We start from the raw sequence: 18,125 nt of genomic DNA, 5'->3' as shown, positions 1-18,125 counted from the left end.
AAGGACAGTAATGTGAGTACATGTAAGTAAGTACAAGTCTATAAAAAAGGCAATATTTCTTTGCATAGTTAAATCTGCAGTTCTGATAGTTTCACTTTGCCAGTTTTGAAGCAATGCTTGTTTATATATAGACCCATGTTTTCATCTAAGCTCAATGACAGTCTAATTTGAATGCCAAAACATTCAACCCTAGCAAATAATTCCATTAGCACTCATTTTGTTGCATAACTTCTCTATTAATTAGTATAGAGATAGACATAGACCTATCAAGTGCCTACTATGAGTGCCAAACTTCACCTGGGATGGGAAAACAAACAGCATGCAGACAAATTCCACTATTTCCTAACAAAGTTTAACTAACAAACTAACAGAGTTTCAGAGCCAAAATAAGCATAAAAGTGAAGTAATGAACTGAGTTTTAAAAAGAAACTCTTCTCATGGATGAATCTGGAGGATATTATGCTGAGTGAAATAAGGAAGACTCAGAAGACCAAAAACTACATGACAGCCCTTACATAAAGAACCAAAATTAGTCAAATTCATAGAAGTGGAGAGTAGAATGAGTAGAGTGGCTTACCAGCATTTATGTAGAGGGAGAAATGGGGTGGTTTTAGCTAAAGGGTATAAAGTTTCAGTTATGCAAGATAAATAAATCTTAAAGATCTAGTGTATAATATAATACATACAGTTAAAAATACTGTGTCATGGGACTGGGGTTGTGGCTCAGTTGTTAGAGCACTTACCTAGCATGTTGAGGCATGGGTTTGATTCTCAACACCACATATAAATAAATAAAATATAGGTCAATTGACAACTAAAAAATATTTTTAAAAATACTGTCATATACTAAAAAAATGTTAAAAGATAGATTTTATGATAGGTGTCATTGTCATCCATGCACAAATAATAAATAAGAACATGGAAGAAACTTTGGAAAGTAATGAATGGGTTTATGGCATTGATTGTGGTGATGGTTTCATGACGTATACATATTTCTAAACTCATCAAGTTGTATACATTGAATCTGCATAGCTTTTTGTATGTCAGTCATGCCTTAATAAAGCATTTTTTAAAAAAATTATTAGACAATAATTTGTGGTACCAATTCTCAAAGCCAATTTTAAAATTATATAGTTAATCATCATTCTTTAATTTAAAATGAATATAAATTATGTTGTGTAGCAATAAGAACACCAAATGAGCCTATCCATTTCACTTTCAGAAGTGTGCAGTATACATTTCTCAGGACAGTTTTGTCTGAGGGTACTTTACTTGTTCTAGTGATAGAAAGCAAGGTAAAGGAGATGGAATTAAGCAGTGGAATGCATGCTAACATGAGAAATGGAAGAAGCTTAAACAAACTTTACCTGGTTTGACATTTTGTCTGGGTGCATTTTATTCCTGCCCATTTGCTCCCTTTACCTGATGCTTATTAGAAATCTCCAAAATTTCGGAGCTACACCCTTTATTATAGCTTTCAAATTCAGTTTAAATACTTAACTTTTTAGAAAAATGTTTCCATTTTTCTTTAGCCGCTAACCCACCTCTCCCTCATATTTAATGAAAAATAGAAGCTATTAACATGGGAGAGCTTTTCAACATTTGGTGCTACAAAAGGAAAAAAATGATGGTGAAGAAAGGGCTATAAAATTTCATTTATTTCTTAATAAATCTTTTAAAACTTGAATTTTGATTAGGTATATATTCTAACTTAAAATAAATTTGTTTAAAACAAATTATGAAGTAAGGGACTTAGTTGATATTAAAACTTATTCAACTACTCTTTACCTATCACAAGATTTTTGTAATAATTTAAAAAGATTGAGCACAATAAAATCATAAGATCATTTCAAAAAGAAACTATTCTCTCCACTATGCCTATAGAAGCTAAAGTAGGGTCTGCTGCCTCTCTCTATGGCAAAATTAAGAATTTCTTTCTAATAAGTTTCAATTGTAGTTTTACTGTTACTGTCATCTTAAGAGATTGCATAGATGATAAATGTGAAAATATAAGAAATAATACCCTGGGCTGGGGATGTGGCTCAAGCAGTAGCGCGCTCGCCTGGCATGCGTGTGGCCCGGGTTCGATCCTCAGCACCACATACAAACAAAGATGTTGTATCCGCCGAAAACTAAAAAATAAATATTGAAAAGTTTTTCTCTCTCTCTTTAAAAAAGAAAGAAAGAAAGAATACCCTAAAACAGTATACTGTTCCTATTTTTGTGGTTACCCAAGATTAAATTAGCAGTATCAAGAAGGAAAACATCTGTAGTACCACCTTCTCAGGAGGCTGAGGCAAGAAGATCATGAGCCCAGGAGTTAAAACTTAGCTTAGGCAACATAGTAAGACTCTGTCTCAAAAAAAAAATAAATAAAAATAAAAGAAAGAGAAAAAGGTGGAGGAGGAGGAGAAGTAAAAGAGAAGGAAGAAAAGGAAGGGGAGGAGAAGGAAGATGAAAACATTCTCTTTAAGAGCTGTCAATATATTAATTGCATTTAAATGAGAATTTTTAAAGTCATTAACATCAATAAGTCATGTTTTTAAGGTCTATCTAAGACATAATTTGACTATTCTGAAACAACAACTAGGAGAAAAAATTTCAGTAGACGAAAATTGCTTCCACAGTGATAATTCTTGACTCAGGGGATCAAGAAACTTATAATAGTGATTTTTAAATATTCTTGACAAATAAAATGCATAATGGTAGACACTAAACTTACCAAATCTCTCCCTTTCAAGTTTATTCAGGAAGTGTGTTGATACAAGTAAATCTGAATTTCCAAGGCTTTCATTAAAATATTAGAGACCTGAATAATACTTTAAGGAAGTGCTTGCCACTTTAGTGATCTTGACCAGGAAGAATTCCTATAACAATCATGACTTCCCACAGAATTTGTATAATTTTGGCCAGAAGTTATGCTTTGTTTTTAAAAGTCATAAAACATGAATATTAATAAGTATATACACAGAAATGATGAATATAATGAGCGGCAAACATTCATGGCATAATAACTTTTGGGGGGAAAAATCACATTTTCCCCTATAAATTATACAAAAAAAGGAAAAATATACATTTTTAGAAACACAGACTCCTAGAATTAAAACATAACCTGATTTAATGATTCTCAAACTATTACCTAGGGCTGAAAGTTCCTTACAGTTCTATTATGTGAAATATTACATCTCTACTTTTTACTTCTGCCATGAACAATTTTATCTACTAAAACAGCATGGGCTGGGAATATAGTTCAGTTGGTAGAGTGCTTGCCTTGCATGCACAAGGCCATGGGTTCGATAGCCAGCACGCACGCACACACACACACACACACACACAAAAAAAAATAGCAATGCACTAAGGTTCCATCAGAACTATTGCCAATTAAAAATAAATTACTCAGGCTGGGGATGTGGCTCAAGCAGTAGTATGCTTGCCTGGCATGTGCAGGGCACTGGGTTCAATCCTCAGCACCACATAAAAATAAAGATGTTGTATCCACCAAAAACTGAAAATAACTATTAAAAATTTCTCTCTCTCTCTCTCTCTCTCTCTCTCTCTCTCTCTTCTCTCTCTCTCTCTCTCTCTTTAAAAATAAATAAATAAATAAATAAATTGCTTGGTCCTGTCAAAAGTACATAAAAAGGAACTTTATATAATAGTGTTGACAGAGTGGGAATTGGTACATGTTTTATAGAAAGTAATATGTGTTAAGAGCTTTTAAAGTCATAACCTGCTAATTTCACTTCCTACTTCTAGGAATATCCTCAGGAAACAACGAGACACATACACAAAAAACATAGGGAATAATCATCACTGTGGTATAGATAACAGGAAAATTAGGAGCAATCTCAAATCCCCAAAAGGAGATTGGCAAGATAATGATGCCCCATTATCAAAGATTATTTAAGGATATAAAAAAAACATGGAAGATACATGAAGTAAAATTTATTTAAGATGAAACTGAAGATACAATATCAATTTTCTCAGATTTATATGGGCTATAATTCAAAATGTCTATGAGTTATAAAATTATAGGTGACTTTTAGTTTATATTTGTTCTACATTTTTAAAAACTTCTACAAAAATGTTAGTTTCATCAATTAATAACCAAGTAAAAACATCAGATTTTCAATCTCTTCTAGTATATGTATGTGTGTGTTGATAAGTGACCATAAATATGGCTCAAAAGATGTTTGGTCCTACTCTGGAGGCAAAGTGACACCAAAAGTTGACTTTAACTGTACTGAGGAAAGTAAATTACTTAGTTTTTAAACTAGACTCAAAGTAAAACAATCTGTGCAGCTAAATAAAATGTTTATTTTTTCTTATATAACTATAAAGTTAAATGATTCTGAAGGCTAAGCACCCTTGCTGTCTCCTATAACAAAATGTGACTAACAAATATTAATAAGTATTAGTAAGAGATGGGCAATATCAAAAAGCCAGACAATCATGAATCATGAAGGGTTCCACATGTAGATAAAATTATAATTTCTGAAAGACAAAAATTTCACTTATCCTATTCAAACAAACAGGAACTCAAATGGAAGATATTGGTATAAGATTAAATAGATACTGCCACATTATACTCACATGCTTTTATCTCATAATGAAAAAGTTTTCAGCTGACCAGAATTAGTCTCCTACAGGGTATGAAGCCTAACCCTAGAGAAGGTATCTCAAGCAAAAAGGACCAAATAAGTATAACTCCTTAAATGCCTGTCATAGTTATACCCAGACTGTTGCTTTCCACATTGATGATCAGAGGGTCTATGAAAAGAGGAGATTTAGAAGTGAACTCTGTCACTCCTTTCTTGTTTACAACATGGTCTCTGGGAACAAAAACTCAAAACTTCAGAGGATATCATCTTACCTAAGATGGTCTTGCTTCAGAAATTCTAATCAACTATGATATCACATTACAAATGTGTACCAGCTGACTTCATAATGAAGGGGAATGGAGAAAAGGATGAATCATTTCTTTTCCTCAACATTTTCATTTCAAAATGTTTTGGGAAACAGTAAAGTTATCATTAAGTAATCTTATTTCTTGTAAGGCCTACACATTTATGTGTGTCCTGCAATAGCTTCAACAGGGCCTAGCAACATGGATTTCACAACACTAAGTATCATTAAAAAGAATACAGGGCTGGAGATGTGGCTCAAGTAGTAACGCACTCGCCTGGCATGCGCGGGGCACTGGGTTCTATCCTTAGCGCCACATAAAATAAAATAAAGGTGTTGTGTCCACCGAAAACTGAAAAATAAATATTAAAAAATATTCTTTCTCTCTCTCTTTCTCTCTCTCTCTCTCTCTCTCTCTCTCTCTCTCTCTCTCTCTCTCTCTCTCTCTCCCCTGCTCCTCCTCTCTCTCTTTAAAAAACAAGAATACAGTTGCTATCTATATATAGATAGATAGATAGCAACTACAATATACAATAATACCTCTATTTGAAACTTATGGCTTTTAAATTTAAAAAAATTAAAAATTAGATTCAAAAAAATTAATGCTTTTACTCCAAAGTAAAGGGAAATTGCTCTGTGGATGATGATTAACTCAACTGCATTGAGCCAGTGCTTCTGAAGTAAAACAAACTTAATCTCTGGATGAACTGGTTTAAATGAAAGTGATCATATTTCCCAGCTTGCCAAGTGCTGGTTTATACCTGTTGTCCAAAAGAATTATCAAAGACCCTCTCTTTTGCAGAAATATCCTAGTAGTGATTGTAGTTGTACCCCAACTCTTCCCACAGAGAATAAGACAAAAAAGTATGACTTCCAAGTACAAACTCTTCTTTGAATCCTAAGTCACATGATAGACAAATAAATGAAAGCACTAGGTATATGACATTAAACACAGACAACCAACATGACTCCAAATGTGTCAACAATATCAAATTACTATTAATTTTAAACAGTTTATTTACAACTGAACAGTTAGAATCCAACTAAAATCTAGATTAACATCTTAACTATTGACTTTCTGAAGTCAATTCCTAATCTTGAAAACATATAATACATTATATTGGGCACAGTGGCACACACCTGTAATCTAAGTGGCTTGGGAGGCTGAGGCAGGAGGATCAAAGTTCAAGCCAGTCTCAGCAACTTAGTGAGGCCCTAAGCAACTTAGCAAGACTCTGTCTCAAAATAAAATATAAAAAGAGCTGAAGATGTGGCTCAGTGGTTAAGTGCCCCTGGGTTCAATTCCTAGTATCAAAAAGAAAAAAAAAGTATAATTTAGTACAGAATAAATCAGATTCACTGTAATATCTTCAATTACAGGTTTTTGGTTCATATGACTTTTTAAAAAGAGTATAATTCTATTTAAAAAGTTGTGTTCACCCTTTCATTTTAGAAATCAGAGAAAAAGATACTGCCATATTAACTTTAGCATGCAAAAAAATCTACACTTGCAAGGAATACATATTTTTGCTAATTAAAATATATAAATATATAACCAGTTATAATTTCCCATTTATGACTTTCTGGAAAATATGGGTGAGCAATCTTAGAGTTGCATATCAAATGAAGTATCTGATTCTCAATCAGATACATAAAAGATCAAAGCAAATCTGAACTATTTCTAAATTAATCCAGAAACTGCAAGCTCCAACTCCTGGAATAGTCTCTCTTTAGTACAGCCTACCAATCAGAATACTAAGAAAGACTGTATTTAAAATGGCTCACAGTGGGGGAAAATACTACAGATCAGCAGGAGCTATGATTCAAATGGTAAGGAGGTGACAATTCAGGTTTCAAATACGACACCATGTCTTAGCTGAGAGGCAGTCCATATGGCAGCCTGGATTCAATTCCAGGCTGTGCCATTTACTAGAGATGAATGACCTAGGGCAAGTTAACCTCTTAGCCTAAATTGCCACAACTATAACATGGAGGGACTACTACTATGTACTGGGACTCTTGTAAGGTTTAAAAGAATTAAACTCATAGCCTTAGCCATTATGAACTTGTTTCAGTTTCTCAAAAGCACCACCCTTAATCTCTCATCTCTCCTTCTAGCACATACCTTTTACTCTGTCAAGAACATTCTCTACTCCTTTTTTCTTGCTTCCTTTAGGTCTTAGTTTAAATGAAATTTGTACTAAGCCTTCCTTGACCACCTATTTATTTATATTGGCTACATCTGCTATTTATGATCAAAGCACCCTATAGCACCGCACTTAAACTTTTCTAAATTTCTGTTCCCTTGCTAGGCTTTACTTCTCAAAGAGAAAAATCATGTGTGTCTTGACCACTAAAGTACCTAACACAGTACGGGTTCAGAGTAGGTGCTTAATAAATATTCCTTGAATAAATATGGAATGAAATAATAAATTATACAATGGAGAAAGGAAACCAAATAAGGATTTTAAACTAAATCTTTCACTCTAAGTGAAAGTGTATGCTTCTTCACATTTGAGATATATAGGACTGCTTCCTCTCATACAGCAAGAGGCTTGCTATTAAACATGACAAGTGTCCATATTCTGACCAAGTACAAACTTTATGCCCATTCTGCTTATGAAGAACTATGACTTCACAAGCAGAGCAAATAACAGTCTCTTTAGTGTGTTTATACTTATTATTTCATGCCCCATATTCCAAAGCATCTATTAAAATAAGGATATCACAGCAAAATTATAAGGTTAGTATATCTCCTTGACTATTATCAGCTAGGTCAAATGAAATCCTTGAGCACCAGTGTCACAGGTGGTGAGAAGAAAAGGAAAGTGTGACCATGATCACAAAAAAGCATGTAAAAAAAAGTGGGGGGGGGATTGATATGATGGAGTAAAACATTCAACAGCTTGTCTAGAGGGTGCCACTGGGTGGCAGTAGTGCCCCAGAGTTTAGGTTGAAAGCTCACAAGTCTGTCGCCATTACTTTTATTGGCAGAAATAATTCACAGGAATTCAAGTTCCCTCAGTCTACCTTCAACATAGGGTAGAATGTTGTACTTATCAGAGCCTCCTGGAAGGTAGCTCACTATGATTCTCAATGAACCAAAAAAAGAGAGAAGGGGATAACCTAGAAATTTTTTTCAACCTTTAGGATGAACCACACAAAACTGCCAACAGCAAAAAATCTGTTACATACAAAGAAAAAAAAAAAGCAATTTCAAATGGGTCAACCTAACACACAAAACCACACATATTCAAAATCACTGGCCTTTTGAGAAATAATTTACTGAGGAGCATATGTTCATATTTCTCTGGTTTATTAAGAAGGAAAAGGTTGAGAACACCTACATGCATGGTTGACCTTTTACTTAAAGATATCAAGAATTAACTAAGCAAAAAAAAAATTGACATAAAACAATATCTAAGGGTAGAGAATGAACCATAATAAAAACATTAGATGTGGAAAGAGAATAAGATCCTCAAACTGCTATACTGTGTTAAAAAAAGCAAATTAAAAATGGTATGCAAAATACATTTTGTAAACTATCTTTTACAGAAGTTCAAATAGTTTGCGGGGGAATGGATTTATATTCTCCACAAGAAAAAAAATATAGAAGGATATATACTAAAATATCAGTTGTCTCTGATACAAGCATTATAATACTGTGTTTGCTTTTATCATTTTATCTATATGTATTTTCTAAGATTAATACATACAAAACTTTGGAATCCTGGAATAGGAAAAAAATTGGTAGAAAAATATGAAAATTCAAGAGAATTCTAGAGTTAATAGTATTGTCCCAGAGTTACATTATGCAATATGTTAACATTAAGGGAATATAGGTAAAAATTATATATCAGAACTCTGGACTATCTTTAACACATTTCTGTATATCTAAAATTATTACAAAATACGATGGGCATGGTAGCACATGCCTGTAATCTCAACAACTCAGGAGGCTGAGGCAGAAGGATTGCAAGTTGGGGACTAGTCTGAGCAACTTAGCAAGGACCTAAGCAACTCAGAAGACCTTGTCTCAAAATAAAAAAATAATAAAAAGGGCTGTTAATGTGGCTCAGTAGTTAAGCACCACTGGGTTAAAACCCTAGTACCAAAAAGAAAAAAGAAAAAAATCTAAAATAAAATGTTAATTTAAAAATAAGCCATTTAGTAATATCACATTCTTTAAATATGGAAGTACAAACTAAAAACTTTTTTAGAAACTTGAAAAATCCATATTTTTTATACTGGGGATTTAACTCAAGGTGCTTTGTCAATGGGCTATATCCTTAGCATTTTTTATATTTTTAGAGAGAGAGAATTTTTTTAATATTTATTTTTTAGTTTTTTCAGTGGACACAACATCTTTATTTTTTATTTTTTATGTGGTGCTGAGGAACGAACCCAGCGCTGCGCGCATGCCAGATGAGTGTGCTACCGCTTGAGCCACATCCCCAACCCCTAGCATTTTTTTTAATATTTATTTTTTAGTTATAGGTGGACACAATGTCGAATCCAGTGCCTCACGCACGCTAAATGAGTGCTCTACCACAACCCCAGCCCCATTCCCTAGCATTTTTTATTTTTCATTTTGATGCAGTGTCTCATTAAGTTGTTAGAGCCTCATTAAGTTGCTGAGGTTGGCCTTGAACTTGTGATCCTCCTACCTCAGCTGGAGGATCCCCAGTAGCTGGGATTACAGGTGTGCACCACCACATCCAGCTTAGAAGAATCAATTTGATTAAGCCATCCCTATATAAAAAAAAGGCATATAGTGGAATAAATCTTTGACAGTAAGTCACTACTCCTCCTATCATTACAACAGAAAATTGTAAAGACAATTACATCATATGTCTTTTCCTAAATACAAGAGTGATGTTACCCTACTGGGCATAGTAGAGTCATTGAAACAGGAAAAAAAATGGTTAAGTTTCATAAACATCATAGCTGAAGACTACCCATCATAATAACACACAGAATAGAGGACAAAATATACCAATGACAATCCATTTGGTTCACAGTATTCTTAAAAATCTATTTTTCCAAATTCTGGGTAGTTATAAGTGCATATGCCTGCATTTGTTCAAGAAATATTCAGTGAGTATTACAATGTTTACACTCATGAAGCTTACTATTTGATAGGCAATATTTAAAATGGATAGAATAGAAAGCTAAATATATATGTAGAATAGGAAATGAAGGTCACCCAGGAGGCAATCCTCAAGCCTATAACAATCTAGACAATTATAGGCTTTTAAAAAATTCAGTAATAACAGCTACCCTCCACGATTATCCAGTTATACCTGTTACTGCTTAGGTATTTGCTAGCTTGCCTAAAAGTGGATTTTCTTTTCTAAGTTTCTTCAAATATTTGGGCATGAAAAAGTATGCAGAGTAAAGGATGAAAGTGAGGTTCTAAAAGAGACCTAAAAGGGACCTTCTATTCTAAAAAAGAATAGACAAAAGAAAAACGCAGTGTCAAAAAGCACAAACAGAAAACTAAAAGATCCTGATCAATCTTACTACAGACTATCCAGCTATTACACTCTTGTCTGATTATTTTATTCCAGCAAATGTGAAATTTGGAATAGGTCAGTTCCACTATAGAACACACCCAATGGAGGTTTCAGTACCTAAGTACATAAAATACCTCAATATATGCACAGTTTAGCACAGTGCCAAAATAAGAACTCAGTGCTAGGATTATAGCTCAGTGGTAGAGCACCTGCCTAGCATGTGCAAGGCTCTGGAATCCAGCCCTAGCACTGCAAAAAATAAGAACTCTAAGAAAAGATTAAAAGAGAAGTACTAGAGTACTAAAACCCCAAGCAGATCAGAAGTGTTTTTTCCCCCATCTAATGAAATACCATTTAAGGAAAAGGGAGTTACGTGTCTCCAAACAAAGGTCAGTAAAGGAACCTGCTGCAATTTCAAGTGTTGATATTTCCTTCTAGTAGATATTGCCCATAAATCCCTAATGCATTTAGCTTTTGCTGAACAGGCAATGTATAATGCCTTTAAGATATCCATTTGCAGTTATTTCTATGATTATTTAATCTAAAATATATCATCTTCAAACTAGGCAGTAATTCAATACTTCTTGAAGCATCTGTAACCAATGTCAACAGCAATAAAAGATAAGAACATAGTTTGCTTTTTCATCTATATGAAGCAATCTGCTGCTCACTCTTCTTCAAAGGCAAAACCAAGGTCAACACAGAGGATGGTTTTGAAATGTTTCCTCCTACCATAAATCATCTTGAGCTCTGTTGGTTATGTGAGAATATCTTACAGGCCAGACTTTTAAAAAAAGAATAAGAAAAGGTATCATCGAAATGCTTTTAACACCCTTATCTTATGGTTTCTAGGACTGCTATGCCTGAAAATTAAAAAAAAAAAACAATACTGAAGTTCAGAGCCTGGTGCCAAGTCCAGTCAACATGGTAATCTTTCAGCAGCAATGTGGCAGTGCCAGTAAAAGCAGGGGGGAAATGATGTAGCAGTAGCAGGATGTGGCCAAAAAACTTGGCCAAAACTCAAACTCCTAAAATTTAGATCATTCCACGGGACAGTTTTATCCAACCCAAATAGGTAACCCTACAACTTTCAAATATCATTGATTTTTCTTTAACTTTGGAGGTAGATGTCAATAGCATAGTTCACAGTTTAAGAATTAATCTTCCATCTTAAATTCCTGGTCACTTCTCCCAATGAAAAAGAAATGTTTTCCCATGATTTTGTGACAAAACGTTGTATCTAGAAAAAAACTAGAAAAATAATAAGACCTTAAGTGCTTATTACCTTAGCTAGGAATGATGTCAAAATTTAGAGAAATCACTGTAAGCTGAAAAACAATATGTGTAATCAAAGTCAGTTACTCCAAAACGATTGCTTCCATCTTATTAAAGTCACTAAAGCAGCATGTATGTATTGAATAACAATAATCCCACCTTTGATAAAGAATAATAGAGTTCTAACTCAATTTTGCTAATGTTCACTGGCAACTGATCATCAAATTAAAAACTGCAGAGCTTCTCAATATATTACTTAGCTTAAGGAACCCATAGGTACACCTTGGTTTTTAAATATGTCTCTTAAGTACGAGCTGGATTTGAGATTCCTGGTTTTCAAAACTCAAGGAGCTCCCTGGCTATAGACGGTAAATTCAATGCTACTTCCTCTACATCTTCGGTAATGCCCTAATATAGCATCCACCTCCTGTTTCCTGCTGGCAGTGTCCTGAGAAAGATGACCCTTCAAACAAAGGTGGGGGAGGAAAGTGGTCAACAGCCTTCCCAAATTGAGGACAACTGGAAACAAGATGTGAGCAGACAAATACATTGTCCATATTATACAAAGTATAGTCCTTAGTGTTAGGGGTTTTGTTTTTGTTTTTGTTTTGGAGAAAAAAACATCAGTATTTGAAAACTATGTTAGGAAAAAATCCCCAGTTTTCTATTAACATTGCAATTATATAAGTCAGTCACTCCATAGAAATATTTCAGGTAAACAAACAACAATGGTAAAAATGCAGAGTACCACAGGGATAAGACGGGGGTTGGGGAGCTACCCCACCTCTAGAACTTCTTCCTCCCAAGTGCCAGAGCTGTCACCTTTATAGAGCACTTATGTTTATTTATACTTTATTATTATACCCCTACTGAGCTAGGATTCAAGACAGCTAGCTGGGCTGGTGTGTCTTTTTAACTCCACTAACTATTTTGTAATCCTGGGGCTAAGAATTACCAATCATTCAGTTTTTAGCAAAGCAAGTCCCCAAAATAAATGCAATGATATGGCTGACCTGTTAAAAAGTGATGTTGGTGAACTCCATTTCAAAAGGAATGCAAAATAAGGCAGGGGCATTCAACATGAAGATTTTCAATTTTACAATTAGTTGTCTCTTATAAAATAGCCTGACTTTAATACCACCTGTAATGAAGTATGGTACCCACCAAATCCATGGGAGATACATTCCAAGACATTCTTCACATGCCTGAAATTGTGGCTAGCACTAAACTCTATATACACTATTTTTTCTTAAACATACATATCTTTGATAATGTTTAATTATAAATTAGGCACAAGAAGAGATTGTGATAAAAATAGAATAATTATCACAGCATTCTACAATACAAAGAATTTAAAACTTATAAACTGATTATTGCTGGAACTTTCTATTTGATATTTTTAGACTGGTTGATTGTGGATAACTAAGACTGTGGGTAACTGAAACTATGGAAAGTGAAAACCTTGGGTAAAAGGAACCTCCTGAATTCTCTGAGGGCTATTTCCTAAAGAAAGCTTCTCTCTTACAAATATTTTAAGATTTAATTTTTTTTGAAATCAATATAATGTTACAAACCAATGTAATTATGTTTATAAATGAAAAGAACCTGCTTCTACATAAAAATTCTGACCTAAAACCAAAATCTAAGTAAAATGGTTACAAATTTCTAGGGAAATTTTTTGAGTTGCATAACATCCTTAAGAGGTCAGTCATTTTGCTTAAAAATGTATAACATGTACCTGTGTTTGAATGAGAATGAGAATGCTGACTATTTGGGGAAATAAGCACTACATGAATTCCCAATTAAAGGTTGCATAATTCATCAAAGTTGCACCTGATCCCTGACTTTTCTAGGTCCCAGGTTATGGAAACAACTTGCATCTTGGAAACTCTTAACTTACTCAGTAAGGAATTGTTTAGGTGCAGAGGATCCCAATGCCTTCTAAAACCATTTTGGGCTTGCCTTGCTACCTGACACTTTCTGCACCCCAAATATTCCACCAAAGACTTTAAAACACCCTATAACATTGTAATTGACCTTTGACCAATTTCAGAAAGTGGTGATTCCAAATTGTTGGAATACTTGCTTTTCTCTTTTCTGCCCTATTTGTCTAAAACACATTCATCTGACAATTGTTATGAATACTTCTGTTCTATCCTTCAGTAAAGTTATCCTTTTTCAATTATTCTTTTAGGCTACTTCTCAACTTGGTATCTTCAGTGGTTATGTGGAACACAGCATCTTTTGCTTGGATTCATTCCATGCAATATTAGTGTGAGCTCTCTTCTCAAAGTCATGACTGAATTTTAAGCTCATTCACCAAGTTCCTGTTTCCTGTCTGAGGGAACTTTTTAGCTTTCAGTTCATATGAGAAATAGAAACATATTCTGAGCACAGTGAAGGATCACCATCTTCCTAGCAGTAGCAGCTCTGCCCACTTCTTTAGGTTTTCTTTGAAGACACGTCAATCAGGTACCCTCAGGGGAGTGGTCCTTCAAAACCTATCATTACTTTCTTACAGTATTAATAGTTTAAGCACACATTAAAGGTAATAAACAAAATACCTAAGAGAAAACAGGTATTTCATCATGCCTTTCCACTGTATTAACATCTAACAACCACTAGAATCCACTATTAACATTTTCAACACCTCTTTAATAATCTAATCACACATCCCCTTCCCATTAATCAGCTGAGAAATAGGGAACCTCTACCCTGACTCCCCTGTAAAGTCGGCTAACTTGGTAGCACCTCTGAGAGAAAACTCCTGCTATAAAATCAATTCTAAAAAGGCCAAGATGCATAGTCGTGCAAAATAGAGGCTGTTTCCATCATCATAACAAAAATATGAGTGGCTAGGCAGATCCTTAATCATATCAACACCTTTTATAAAATGCACAATTGAATTTGTGGAAAAAAAAATGATTAAAGAAACAAAAAGTCTTCATCACAAAACAATGTATTTTTGCCTTTAAACCCCACAGCATAAACCCAGAGGATATTATGGGCCTTCAGTTGATATGTTTAATAAATGCCTATAAATGATAGGAGAAAGAGGTATACAGACATAATTGCCCAAATCTATCCTGGTTATCCATCACAGCTCTGCTCTTCATTTTCTAGAGGTATATACAGAAGGTGACTGACATTGCTTCAAATACCTAGATTTTCTTTACTCTTGTAAATTGTAAAATAATATAACTTTGTCATGCGTAGCTTTAACCAAAAACTAGACACAGCTGTTGGTTTTCTTTTACCAAAAATAATCATTTGGGTTAAGTTTTTTAAATGTTCATGAAAATATACAAGCTTCCTAATGACATTTTAATGTAATTCACTTATATATCATCACTAGCAACTACAACTTAATTGCAGGCAAGCACTGTATAATGATGTTTCCATCAATGATGCACCATATATATGACGGTAGTCCCATAAGATTACAGTGGAGTTCACAAATTCCTATCACCTATGAAAGTTGTAGTGCAATACATTACTCATATTTGTGGTGATGCTAGTGTAAACAAAATTACTGTTCTACCAGTCATATAAAATCATAGCATATATAATTATGTTCAGTAAGTGTGCAGTGGGTTATTCCACCTAGGTTCACACAATGACAAAAATCAGACCAAAAAAAATCTACTAACGACACATTTCTCAGAACATCCCCATCACTAAGAGACATGACTGTAACATGTTCACAGTTACATTTAAAATGTTCTGTTTTGAACTGGTCAACACCAAGAACATAAAGCTTCCTTGACCATTTGTTTCTGGTGACCATAACTTTTTTCAAGATTATAGTTTGTCCTAGAAACTGGTTATTTTAACTAAAACATTACATTTACATGGTACAATGTTGTTATAGTCTCACCAGACATCTTTTTCATTCATTCAGTTACTGATCCTGAACAATGTTCCCAGTATAGTTTTAAGTTAAAGGAAACAAGTTTATGAATCAGTATGTATAGTGACAACCCATTTTTGTAGAAAGATGATATACATGTGTGTGCACCTGTGATTACAAGCATGTATACATGTGTTTTAAAAACACTATAGAGGAGCTGGGGATATATAGCTCAGTTGGTAGAGTGCTTGTCTGGGATGCACAAGGCCCTGAGTTCAGTCCCCAGCACCACAAGACAAACAAACAAACAAAAAAACACACCCACAATAGAAATGTATAGGGTAAAAAGTTAAAGTTATATTAAAAAAAAAAAAACCTGAGTGCTCACTTACCTACAAGCCATTACATTTCTAGCACAGTACTGTTACGTAATAAAGAAATCATATTGTAATTACCCTTCAGTGTGCCAATGTTTCATATATTAATCTTCAAAATTACTAATAAAAATAAATTATAAATTGTTTTAAAAACACTATAGAGGGGTTGGGGATATAGCTCAGTTGGTAGAGTGCTTGCTTTGCATGCAAGCACTGTGAGTAAAATCACAAGCACCACACACACACACACACACACACACAAAAAAAAAACACTATAGAATTTTATAGGGTAAAATGTGGCCTTCCTCTAACAGCACTCCTTTTACCTCTAGGGGTAGCTACTCTTAGTGTGTTATCAATCAGACCTTTTTTGTTATCTGTACCAATGATAAGGGTTTATTTGTTTTTAGATAAGTGGAATTACGGTACACAACTGTACACCTCATCTCCTACTTAACAACATTCTCTAGAACTCCTATGTCAGTTCGAATAGGTCTCTTTATTTTTTCCTTTAATTGCTCTATGGTATTCTACAGTACAACCTATTATTTAAAACATTCCCCTACTGATGGATATTTAAGTTTCTGCCAAGTTTTCACTGTAGTGAAACCTTATATAGTTTTATATACATGTGGAGATATTCCCCAGAAGTGCTGGATCAAAATATATGTACATTTTAAAATGAGAGGATTAGATTATTATTTCTCAAAGACCTGTACAGTGTACGAGTGCTCATTTGCTAAAAGTTGTTATGTTCAGTTTTTTCTAATGTAGTTGGTAAAAAATGGTTTACATTTCCATATTTTCAAAAATATTTTTTAGTTGTAGATAGACACAATACCTTTATTTTATTTTTATGTGGTGCTAAGGATCGAACTCAGTGCCTTCCAAGGCAAGCACTCTACTATGGAGCTACAGCCCCAACCCACATTTCCCTAATTATCACAGTGAATTTGAGCAACATTTCTTTTTTATTCATCATTTTATTTATTTTTTCTGAGAAATTCCAACTTATATTCCTCTGCAACTTTTTTAATGAGTGCCTGTCTTACTTACCCATAGGATCTCCTTATATATCATGCATATTATATAACAGAAGCCCTTTATCTAATGTGATTTAGAACAGTTGATAGTTAATTAAAAAGTTAAATTTGGGTGAAAATTATTTTTAAATATTCATGACACACATTTTATTTTATCAGTGGTAAATGTACAATCATTCACCACCATTTTGATATAGGGCCATGAGGCCAAGACTTTTGTCTTTAACTCCAGGCCCACTGATTGTATAGAACTTTAAATTGAATTCTTAGGACAAAACTTCAAATAATTTAAAAGATACTTACAAAGCAATGTGAGTGTAAAACTGTTTTGATTTCTACATTAATTTTACACAAATATATTATAGTTGTCCTAGCCATACCTACTTAGTATTTCCCTTAGCAACTTGTTTCCAACTCTTCCTAAAACACTCAATTGTTTCAATATAATGAAGCTTACATAACAGAATTGTGTTTTCTTCAATATCTACCCACTCCCCAACACTATCCCCCACCCCAATGTAAGATGCAAACCCCAGACATTGTACTACTTCATCTGCAAATTTTCAGTAAGAGCTCCAAATCTCCCAACTTGTATTTGACCAGGTTACAAAATATTAAACAAATTACATGTTTAAAAAAAACATGTACAACCAAACCAAACTATACAGGTTAAATAATAAAAACATCTTGGTGTACAAGCACACTGGAATGCTACAAATTAACCTACTAATAAATAGCAAAGTTTCAGTGATAGGAAATTGAACATCCTCATTTAATGTGGTGATTTAGGTAAGTGGAAGTCAATTAAAGTTTCTATTGCATATGTGGAAGCTATTTCTCTCTAGTCTCACATTTACTTTTTCAACTTTCTAAGATGCCATACTTTCCAAAAGTACTAAAAATATGTACTTATATTTTAGAATATATCTTAATTTCTTTGTATGATAAGAGGTGGGTATCCATTTCCTTCTGAATATATAAGCAAGGTTCTTAAATCCATTTCCATTTTCAACAACACTGGGCAGTTAAAAGAACTAAAGTGTCAACTTAACTTACAAAAGAAGGAAGCCAGGAAAACAAAATAGTAGACAATAGACAAAGTTCAGTTTGATAGCTTCATACTACTATATCTTTAAAGATCTCGTAGCAATTTCAGGAG

General features: G+C 33.8%; 1 protein-coding gene and 1 long non-coding RNA gene across 7 annotated transcripts in view; one reads left to right on the top strand and one right to left on the bottom strand.

Moving 5' to 3' along the window:
- Positions 1-18,125, top strand: part of LOC120889537 (uncharacterized) — a 114,505-nt gene that overhangs the window by 37,674 nt on the left and 58,706 nt on the right. The window lies entirely within an intron of this gene.
- Positions 1-18,125, bottom strand: part of Acsl4 (acyl-CoA synthetase long chain family member 4) — an 82,747-nt gene that overhangs the window by 58,900 nt on the left and 5,722 nt on the right. For 3 of the 6 annotated variants that reach the window (XM_078034403.1, XM_078034405.1, XM_078034406.1), the window contains exon 2: positions 2,024-2,132. The exons of the other annotated variants lie outside the window; for them this stretch is intronic. The gene's annotated coding sequence lies outside the window, so the exon portion shown is untranslated. The remainder of the gene's footprint in view (positions 1-2,023; positions 2,133-18,125) is intronic. 6 annotated transcript variants of the gene reach the window in all.

The sequence above is a fragment of the Ictidomys tridecemlineatus genome, chromosome X (genome assembly GCF_052094955.1).
Source record: "Ictidomys tridecemlineatus isolate mIctTri1 chromosome X, mIctTri1.hap1, whole genome shotgun sequence".
Taxonomy (NCBI): domain Eukaryota; kingdom Metazoa; phylum Chordata; class Mammalia; order Rodentia; family Sciuridae; genus Ictidomys; species Ictidomys tridecemlineatus.
Note: the sequence above shows the minus strand (reverse complement) of the source record. Positions and strands in the feature narration are given on the sequence as shown.